General features: G+C 41.9%; 2 non-coding genes across 2 annotated transcripts; both read right to left on the reverse strand.

Annotated features, from left to right (window-relative positions):
• Positions 1-3,160: 3,160 nt before the first annotated feature.
• TRNAI-GAU (transfer RNA isoleucine (anticodon GAU)) lies at positions 3,161-3,236 on the reverse strand. Its single transcript has one exon. It is a non-coding gene; the product is annotated as a tRNA-Ile (tRNA).
• Positions 3,237-7,158: 3,922 nt separating this feature from the next.
• Positions 7,159-7,232, reverse strand: TRNAI-GAU (transfer RNA isoleucine (anticodon GAU)). Its single transcript has one exon. It is a non-coding gene; the product is annotated as a tRNA-Ile (tRNA).
• Positions 7,233-11,405: the final 4,173 nt, after the last annotated feature.

Here is an 11,405-nt window from a genome sequence, read left to right on the forward strand (position 1 = left end):
TTTCTGAAGGAGACACCACATTCTCGATCCAGAGGGACATCGATCAAGAGATATCCCATCAGGATTTGGGAGGTATGGTACTGATGTGGATTTTTTAAACCCACCTTGTTGTGATCGTTGTCCTCCCGAAGGATTCTAACTGGCCGATTGTGGAATCCTATTTGACTTCAGACAGAGTTTAACGTTTGTCTGATTTGATTATAAAATCCTACACTAATCAATCAATCAATCCTACACAAACCCTATCGACACTGATAAAACTGATGTCCACACAAGTCCTTCCTTGTGAAACAATTTATTTCCCAATTATACACCATACACTTCTCACCCTTGTACAATGAACTTAAGAATCCTCATTGATTGCAATATTATTTGGTTCTATTTCATTTATTCTTACTTTAGTAAACAGTTAGACCAACCCGATTCAATTCACTTCTACATTACATCAGAGAGTTTTATTCTCACTTGGTACTTGGTCAATTCCAAGGAGTAAAAGCCACTGAGAAACTATACTTCCTCACGTGCTTGCACTGAAAAACAATTTTACATTTCAAAGCATTTTATACTTTTATGAGAGAGAGAGAGGTTGGGGGATATTCACCCAGACTGTAGACGTGTCCTTGAGACGAAAAGCCACTTCGTACATTTCAAAGCAAAGGTTCATTTATCAGCTCGGTCACTCTGCTCCAGAACAACACATTTCTTATCATTTAGGGCAAAAGTCTTTTGGCCAGAAATGACAGCCAATTCAACTTGCAGCATAAAAGTTACATTTCTGAAACTCCATTTGTTACAATTTAAAATACATTAATATAAATTTTTCCCCCACACCGCCAAGAACAGGATCTCATCTCAAAAAATTAATATTACCTCAACATTATACCTCAACATTACCTTCACAACGACAACTACACCGCCAAGAACAGGATCTCATCTCAAAAAATTAATATTACCTCAACATTATACCTCAACATCACCTTCACAACGACAACTACACCGCCTAGAACAGGATCTCATCTCAAAAAATTAATATTACCTCAACGTGAAACCTCAACATTACCTTCACAACGACAACTGCACCGCCAAGGACAGGATCTCATCTCAAAAAATTAATATTACCTCAACATTATACCTCAACATCACCTTCACAACGACAACTACACCGCCTAGAACAGGATCTCATCTAAAAAAATTAATATTACCTCAACATTATACCTCAACATTACCTTCACAACGACAACTGCACCGCCAAGGACAGGATCTCATCTCAAAAAATTAATATTACGTCAACATTATACCTCAACATCACCTTCACAACGACAACTACACCGCCTAGAACAGGATCTCATCTCAAAAAATTAATATTACCTCAACATTATACCTCAACATTACCTTCACAACGACAACTGCACCACCAAGGACAGGATCTCATCTCAAACAATTAATATTACCTCAACATTACCTTCACAACGACAACTACACCGCCTAGAACAGGATCTCATCTAAAAAAATTAATATTACCTCAACATTATACCACAGCATTACCTTCACAACGACAACTACACCGCCAAGGACAGGATCTCATCTCAAAAAATTAATATCACCTCAACATTATACCTCAACATTACCTTCACAACGACAACTACACCGCCAAGGACAGGATCTCATCTCAAAAAATTAATATCACCTCAACATTATACCTCAACATTACCTTCACAACGACAACTGCACCACCAAGGACAGGATCTTAATATCACCTCAACATTATACCTCAACATTACCTTCACAATGACAACTACACCACCTAGAACAGCATCTCATCTAAAAAAATTAATATTACCTCCACATTATACCACAGCATTACCTTCACAACGACAACTACACCGCCAAGGACAGGATCTCATCTCAAAAAATTAATATTACCTCAACATTATACCTCAACATTACCTTCACAACGACAACTACACCGCCTAGAACAGGATCTCATCTAAAAAAATTAATATCACCTCAACATTATACCTCAACATTACCTTCACAACGACAACTACACCGCCTAGAACAGGATCTCATCTAAAAAAATTAATATCACCTCAACATTATACCACAGCATTACCTTCACAACGACAACTACACCGCCAAGGACAGGATCTCATCTCAAAAAATTAATATCACCTCAACATTATACCACAGCATTACCTTCACAACGACAACTACACCGCCAAGGACAGGATCTCATCTCAAAAAATTAATATCACCTCAACATTATACCTCAACATTACCTTCACAACGACAACTACACCGCCTAGAACAGATCTCATCTGAAAAAAAATATCCTCAGCATTATACCTCAACATTACCTTCAAATTTCTTTCCTTTTATTATCCCCCACCAACCAAGAAGTTGGCGGGGGATATAGAAATGGGTTCCGTCCGTCCGTCCGTCCGTCCATCACACTTCGTTTCCGGAGCTGAACTACAAATCCCCTCAAGATATATTTATATTACGAAATTTGTTACACAAATCAAGCAAGTGGTGAACTGGTGCCTTTTGATATTTTGAGATTTCCCCCCAAAAAAATTCTGTCACTTTCCATGGAAACAAGTTTGGTATTCAGAAATAATTGAGGTTAACCTTTGTTTCCAGAGCATAGTTGCAAAACTGTTAACTATTTCTTTATGAAATTTGGTACAAACATCAAGAATAAATTGAACTGGTGCCTTTTACTACTTGTCCTCATTTACTATGGTGGGGGATATCCAAGACTCTGTCTTCAACGGATGCTAGTTCCTTTTGTCTTGGAAACTACACAAATAATTTTGATCAAACTTGACCACAACCTTCATCACCCGTGATATACCAAAGTTTGTTCATGACATTTATAAAAATCTGGATATGAGGCGATTTATGGAATGGTCCCGGGTTGCTCGCAAAATAGGTGTTTGCTGCAACATTGGTTCATTGGAACATTTTGCTGATTCAGTGCCACGTTGACGTCCTCCTCAACACCCTGATTCTGCTGGTGAGTGCGCAGGTGCATTGACACCATTTACAAAGTCTTTGGTGTGACTCGGCCTGGGGTTGGAATACGTGAAGACTTTCATTGGCAAAACCCCCAAACGATTCCTGACATTGGGTCTTGTTAAAAAATAAAAATATATAATGGCCCGTATGGGATTGGAACCCATGACCTTAGCGTTATCAGCACCACGCTCTCACCATCTGGAGCTAACCGGGCCATTTCTGTTTGTGATGGTTCACATCCTGAACCTTGTAAAGCTCACCTGTGACCAAGTTCCGGGGAGCTCATGATGGCACACCATCACGTCTGTCCACAAATACTTGCAACTTCTTCTCTGAAACAATACAAACAATTTCGATGAAACAGAACCACAATTCATCATCTACGTGATATCCCAAAGAAGTTTCATCACGGAGATAAAAAAAAAATCCGGGTCAGAGGAGGTCCACAGAGAGTTTATGGAGGAGGTTGGCGGGAGGTAGTTGCCCTCATGAAAAGTTATTTACTTTCTTCTTCGAACCTACACATGTAATTCCACTAAATTTGACCACAACATTCAACACCAATGATATACGAAAGTTTGTTCATGCCAAGTTAAATAACTGGCACTCATCAGTCAACGGGGGTTTTGCCCCAAAAATAGGTATTTGCTTTTATCTCCAGAAACTACCACAGAAGCAATTTTGATGAAACTTGACCCACAACCTTTCATCAGCCATGGTTGACCAAAGTTTGTTCAAGCCATTCATTAAAATCTGGACATGAAGGGGGTTTATGGAGGCTGTCGGTGGTTGCTGCCGCAAAATAGGTATTTGCAAAAAACATTGGTTCATTGGAACGTTTTGCTGATTCTGTCCAACTTTGATTACCTCTCTTGTGTCAGTATTCTGCTGGTGAGTTCACTGATTGCCTAACACTGATTTATAAAGTCTTTGGAGTGATTCGGCTGGGGTTCAGAACTCCAGCCGACTCACATTGGCTTAAATCACCCGTGGCCACCTGACACCGGGTCCCGTTGCACAAACGATGGCCCGTGTGGGGACCGAACCCATGACCTTAGCAGCGTTATTACGCACACCACTCCAATCATGCCAGTTGCCCACCCGCGCAGGATAGGGTTGCTCGCCAATTTCGATCTCCGGGCTAACTTGCGCGAATGGTCGACCGGGGCGATCGTACCCACGCCACAGGCCGACTCCCGGGACACTCCGTGGTACATGTTCTGTCAGGATGTGAAGTTTGGTGAGGATCAGTCCAGTACGTTTTGTGTGCATAGGTCACAGAAAAATACACACACAGACACAACAGACACTTTCAACTTTTTTAATATATGCCCTGGAGATTTATGCCCGAATCCGTACAGCACCCGAGAAATCCCTCACGACAATTCACGGATCGGTGTTTAGTGCGCTATTTCTCCAGTTGTGGGCTGATTACATCCAGACTATTGCTGCACAGGATCAACATAACCCCAATTAATGTCCAGGGCTGTTTTTCATCTTTTCCGGTTATTTTTGGGAGGGGTTGACAAGAGCTCCCGCATTATTTTTGTTCTTGTTGGGGGTCGATTTTTAAAGTATCCACCCATGGGTCAGACAGTGTCCGGTCCACACCCACATTGCTCACTTCTCTGAATCAACCCACCAGGCATCCAGACAAAATCATACGGTCGCTTATCTTAGTTTTCTGGTGGGCCAAAGCCACATTAGGCCAGTCGGCCTCTGCTGGTTACACACTGTTCAGTTTCTTGTGTGAGATGTCCTTTGGCTTCTATTTGAGTCGAGTGTTAATCATGATGAGGGAGACCAAAAACATCAAATCAAATGTCCAATGATATGGAATAGGCAAAGCCACAGAAGCGACGAAAGAATTTTCTTCAAACATTCGCTTCTTAAATATATCAAATTAAAGTATTTTTAAGCCATGAAAAATAAATATTACCTCAACGTTACCTTCACAACCAACAACTACACACTTGCCGAACAGGAATCCTTCATCTGAAAAAAAAAAAAAACCTCAACGTTACCAGCACAACAACAACAACTTACCGGGCCGAGAACAGGATCTCATCGAAAATTAATATTACCTCAACATTATACCTCAACATTACCTTCATTAACGACAACTACACCGCTGAGAACAGGATCATCATTTCCAAAAAATTAATATTACCTGAACATTATACCACAGCATTACCTTCACAACAACAACAACACCGCCAAGGACAGGATCTCATCGAAAAAAATTAATATTACCTCAACATTATACCACAGCATTACCTTCACAACAACAACAACACCGCCAAGGACAGGATCTCATCGAAAAAAATTAATATTACCTCAACATTATACCTCAACATTACCTTCACAACGACAACTACACTGCTTAGAACAGGATCTCATCTAAAAAAATTAATATTACCTCAACATTATACCTCAACATTACCTTCACAACGACAACTACACCGCCTAGAACAGCATCTCATCTAAAAAAATTAATATTACCTGAACATTATACCACAGCATTACCTTCACAACAACAACAACACCGCCAAGGACAGGATCTCATCGAAAAAAATTAATATTACCTCAACATTATACCTCAACATTACCTTCACAACGACAACTACACCGCCTAGAACAGCATCTCATCTAAAAAAATTAATATTACCTCAACATTATACCTCAACATTACCTTCACAACGACAACTACACCGCCGAGAACAGGATCTCATTGAAAAAAATTAATATTACCTCAACATTATACCTCAACATTACCTTCACAATGACAACTACACACTTGCCATGACAAGGATCTCATCAGAAAAAAATTAATATTACCTCAACATTATACCTCTACATTACCTTCACAACACAACAACACCGCACAAGGCGAGGATCTCATCGAAAAACACATACTCAACGCATTATACCTCAACATTATACCTCAACATTACCTTCACAACAACAACAACACCGCCGAGAACAGGATCTCATCGAAAAAAATTAATATTACCTCAACATTATACCTCAACATTACCTTCACAACAACAACTACACCGCCTAGAACAGCATCTCATCTAAAAAAATTAATATTACCTGAACATTATACCACAGCATTACCTTCACAACAACAACAACACCGCCAAGGACAGGATCTCATCTCAAAAAATTAATATTACCTCAACATTATACCACAGCATTACCTTCACAACGACAACTACACCACCAAGGACAGGATCTCATCTCAAAAAATTAATATTACCTCAACATTACCTTCACAATGACAACTACACCGCCTAGAACAGATCTCATCTGAAAAAAAAATATCCTCAGCATTATACCTCAACATTACCTTCAAATTTCTTTCCTTTTATTATCCCCCACCAACCAAGAAGTTGGCGGGGGATATAGAAATGGGTTCCGTCCGTCCGTCCGTCCGTCTTCATTTCCGGAGCTAAACTACAAATCCCCTCAAGATATATTTACGAAATTTGTTACACAAATCAAGCAAGTGGTGAACTGGTTCCTTTTGATATTTTGAGATTTCCCCCCAAAAAAATTCTGTCACTTTCCATGGAAACAAGTTTGGTATTCAGAAATAATTGAGGTTAACCTTTGTTTCCAGAGCATAGTTGCAAAACTATTAACTATTTCTTTATGAAATTTGGTACAAACATCAAGAATAAATTGAACTGGTGCCTTTTGCTACTTGTCCTCATTTACTATGGTGAGGGATATCGAAGACTCTGTCTTCAACGGATGCTCGTTCCTTTTGTCTTGGAAACAACACAAACAATTTTGATGAAACTTGACCACAACCTTCATCACCCGTGATATACCAAAGTTTGTTCATGACATTTATAAAAATCTGGACATGAGGCGATTTATGGAATGGTCCCGGGTTGCTCGCAAAAATAGGTGTTTGCTGCAACATTGGTTCATTGGAACATTTTGCTGATTCAGTGCCACGTTGACGTCCTCCTCAACACCCTGATTCTGCTGGTGAGTGCGCAGGTGCAATGACACGATTTACAAAGTCTTAGGTGTGACTCGGCTGGGGTTTGAACCGTGAAGACTCATTGGCAAACCCCCCAAACGATTCCAACAACGGGTCTTGCTAAAAAATAAAATATATAATGGCCCATATGGGGATCGAACCCATGACCTTGGCGTTATCAGCACCACGCTCTCACCATCTGAGTTAACCGGCCATTTCTGACTATGAAGGTTCACATCCTGAACCTTGTCAGCTCACCTGGAACTGAGTTCCGAGGAGCTCGTGTGATGGCACACCATCCGTCCGTCCACAGATACTTGCGACTTCTTCTCAGAATCTGAACAAACAATTTCGATGAAACAGAACCACAATCTTCATCACGTGTGATATCCCAAAGTTTCATCACGGAGATAAAAAAAAATCCGGGTCAGAGGAGGTCCACAGAGAGGTTATGGAGGGGGGTGGTGTTGGTGGAGTAGTTGCCCCTCATCAAGAGTTATTTTCTTGCTTCTCAGAAACTACACATGTAATTTTGATGAAACTTGACCACAACCTTCAACCGACATGATATACCAAAGTTTGTTCACGGCATTAAAAAAAATCTGGGTCCAAGAGGGTCTTCGGGGGCATTGTCCCCCAAAATATGTATTTTCTTCCCTTTCAGAAACTGCACGTACAATTCCAATGAAACTTGATCACCATCTTCATCACCCGTGATGGACGAAAGTTTGTTGATGATATTTAAAAAATCCTTCCATTGGGGTGTGTACAGGGGTTGTTTGCCCCCCACAAAAGGTTTTTCCTTTTGTCTCAGAAACTACACAGACAATTTTGATGAAACTTGACCACAACCTTCATCAGCAGTGATTCACCAAAGTTCGTTCATGGCATTAAAAAAAAATCGGGGTCAAAGATGGTTTTCGGGGGCATTATCCCCCAAAATAGTTATTTCCTTTCCTCTCAGAAACTGCAGGGACAATTCCAATGAAACTTGATCACCATCTTTATCACCTGTGATGGACGAAAGTTTGTTTATGATATCAAAAAAAATCTGGATGTGCGGAGATTTATGAACGGCCGGGGGTTGCTCGCAAATTCGGTATTTGTGAGAACATTGGTTCTTTGGAACATTTTGCTGACAACGTCCCACGATGATGTCCACATCAGCACCATCATTCTGCTGGTGAGTCCGCAGTTGTTTTGACACGATTTATAAAGTCTGTGGTGTGACTCGGCTGGGGTTTGAACCGTGAAGACTCATTTCTTCATGCAGTAAATTTCTTCAAAAATCTTCTCCTGACCCACCAGTCAGAATGATACCAAATTTGGGTTACATCATTAGGACAGGGCCCCAAATAAGCTGAAGGTCCAGTGGTTCTCGGTTTTTTATTACTAACTTTCCTGTAACGTCGTTCCGGGGAGCTTATGGGATGGTGCGTCGTCAGTCCGTCTGTCTGTCCATTCGTCCACAAATACCTACAACTTCTTCTCTGAAACTACACATACAATTTCAATGAAACTTTACTCAAACCTTCATCATCCTGTATGTTCCAGAGTTTGTTCATACCATTAATAAAATAGGGCCAGAAGGGGGTCTATGGAGGTTGCCCCCCCCCCAAATAGGTATTTGCTTTCGTCTCGAACTACGCACACAATTCCAATTAAATTTGACTCCAACCTTCATCACCCGTGATGTACCAAAGATTGTTCACGATGTTCAAAAAATCTAGGTCAACGGGGGTGGGGTGGACTGGGGGGTTCCAACCAAAATATGTATCTGTTTCCTTCTCCAAAATGACACACACACACACACACACACACACACACACACACACACACACACACACACACACACACACACACACACACACACACACACACACACACACACACACAATTTCGATGAAACTTGACCACAACCTTCATCACCCGTGATGTACCGAAGTTTATTTATGACATGAAAAAATAATCAGGGTCACGGGGAGTTTGAGCCCCTCCCCCACCAAATAGGTATTTGCTCTCTTCTCTGAAACTACCCAAGCAATTTCAACGAAACTTCACCACAACCTTCGTCACCCGTGATGGACTAACGTTTGTTCACGACATTAAAAAATTCAGGGCCTAAAGCGGTCTAAGCCTGGTTTGAGTGACTGTTGCTCCTGATCCAGGTGAGCTTCAGGATGCGTGGTACCACTATTATCATTGTCACTTCATGGATTTGGGAATGTTTATTTTCGGTTTTGTTGAGACATCTTTTTGCACAGATTGTCGTTGGAATCATAGGTTTTTGCTTTCTTGCGTCCACTTTCTTTGTCATTGATTTGTGAGATTTGTATTATTGATGAAATGGGTAAAACTTTTTTACAATGCCTCCCAGTTGCTATGTTTACCTGAAATATTTGAATTTACTTTTATTTTTTATGAGTAATGATGAATATTTTGGGCAAAGAAGGCAAACCTCGACGTCGATAAACATGCAAGGATGGCAGGTATTCATGGACTTGATTAAATGTTGTTGTGGTTCTGCAAAACCGCATTCTTCGAAGGGAATGGCACCCAACATACAGTGAATCCCCAGGCAGTTATTCCATGAGTATTCGTGTAGTTAGACCTCCCCTCATGTCTGGTGGGTTAACTCGACGAAGTGCGTTGCGTGGATCTCGGAGTAAAGTCGAATAAATATTTCTGATTCATCCTCTGTTCCCTACTCTTACCCTTTCCTTTTAGCCAAAGTACATAGCAAGCACACTCGCTATTCAATAGACATTTGTTTATAAGCACACCACGATGCCTCCCGTGGCTCGGATCATCTCCATCCCCGCTGCACACCACACAACCTGCACACAGGAATCGCGAGTCATTATTTAATTCAAATCTGCGTACCAATTCCCAACCGGAACCTCACCTTACTCCGCACCTCACTCACCAAATTGCACCACTTTGACCACAAACTCCTCCCAAAAAACGGGAAAAATATTCCCACACCCCCTCGTACATCAACATCGCCACAATTCACCACTATTTTGAGGAGCATCGAGCGGCGACGGATCGTCCTCGGCACTGCGCGATGCTCGACCACACAACAGACGTTAATAGCCCGACCGCAGATCACGGGGGACGTCCCGGGTGAGCGTCCGGAATCGATGGAGCCCTCATCCAGTGGCCAGACCACGGAAAGACCGGGGGCAACGGGGAGGGGTCGTGAGAAGGGTGATCCGGGAGTTTGGTTCGGGTCCCGGGTGTGCATGTTGGCTCATGAAGGGGTCCGTGGGTGGCGGGGAAAGTCCGCTGCCACGCGACATTCAGACTGCGCTCGGTGCACGTTCATGGCCGGGGTGCCGGCTCGGGGAGCATGCTCCATGTTAAGTCAGGAGCTCCGAGCCGTGCCGAAGCTGGGAGGCATCTGATCCGGTTTCTGGTCCTGGAGCCTGGCAGGGCAAGGGTGGCTAAGGCCGCTGTGGCCCATTGGAGGAGGATTTGGGCCACAGCGCGGAGCCGTTAGAGTGTCTCCATCTCGCTCTTCTTCAGAACATTATTGGTGTGCGATTACCAGAACGCGCTTCTTCTTCTACGAGAGCCTGATCTCGGCTGACTGTCGTCCTTCCGTAGAGTCTGGTGGTAACCCGAGGTAGTTCACCCCTTCGTGTTCTTCGCCCCCGACCCCGGGTCCACAACTATACATCCATGAAAATTGTTCGCCAAATGAAATGTTCCATCATTTCTGTTTGTTTTAATGACATTTACCACGTTTATCGTTCGTGTGTGTCAAAGAACCATTTCCCTGGCTCACGTTCCCACGTCATTTAATCAACAAGTAACTATTGTCAGATTTCTTTCCTTTTATTATCCCCCACCAACCAAGAAGTTGGCGGGGGATATAGAAATGGGTTCCGTCTGTCCGTCCGTCCATCACACTTCGTTTCCGGAGCTGAACTACAAATCCCCTCAAGATATATTTACGAAATTTGTTACACAAATCAAGCAAGTGGTGAACTGGTGCCTTTTGATATTTAGAGATTTCCCCAAAAAAAATTTCTGTCACTTTCCATGGAAACAAGTTTGGTATTCAGAAATAATTGAGGTTAACCTTTGTTTCCAGAGCATAGTTGCAAAACTATGAACTATTTCTTAATGAAATTTGGTACAAACATCAAGAATAAATTGAACTGGTGCCTTTTGCTACTTGTCCTCATTTACTATGGTGGGGGATATCGAAGACTCTGTCTTCAACGGATGCGAGTTCCTTTTGTCTTGGAAACTACACAAACAATTTTGATGAAACTTGACCACAACCTTCATCACCCGTGATATACCAAAGTTTGTTCATGACATTTATAAAAATCTGGACATGAGGCGATTTATGGAATGGTCACGGGTTGCTCGCAAA

This window comes from Eptatretus burgeri, unplaced genomic scaffold (genome assembly GCF_056783735.1).
Source record: "Eptatretus burgeri isolate ZD-2024b unplaced genomic scaffold, Ebu_testis_v1 Ebu_testis_scaffold_3166, whole genome shotgun sequence".
Lineage (NCBI taxonomy): Eukaryota > Metazoa > Chordata > Myxini > Myxiniformes > Myxinidae > Eptatretus > Eptatretus burgeri.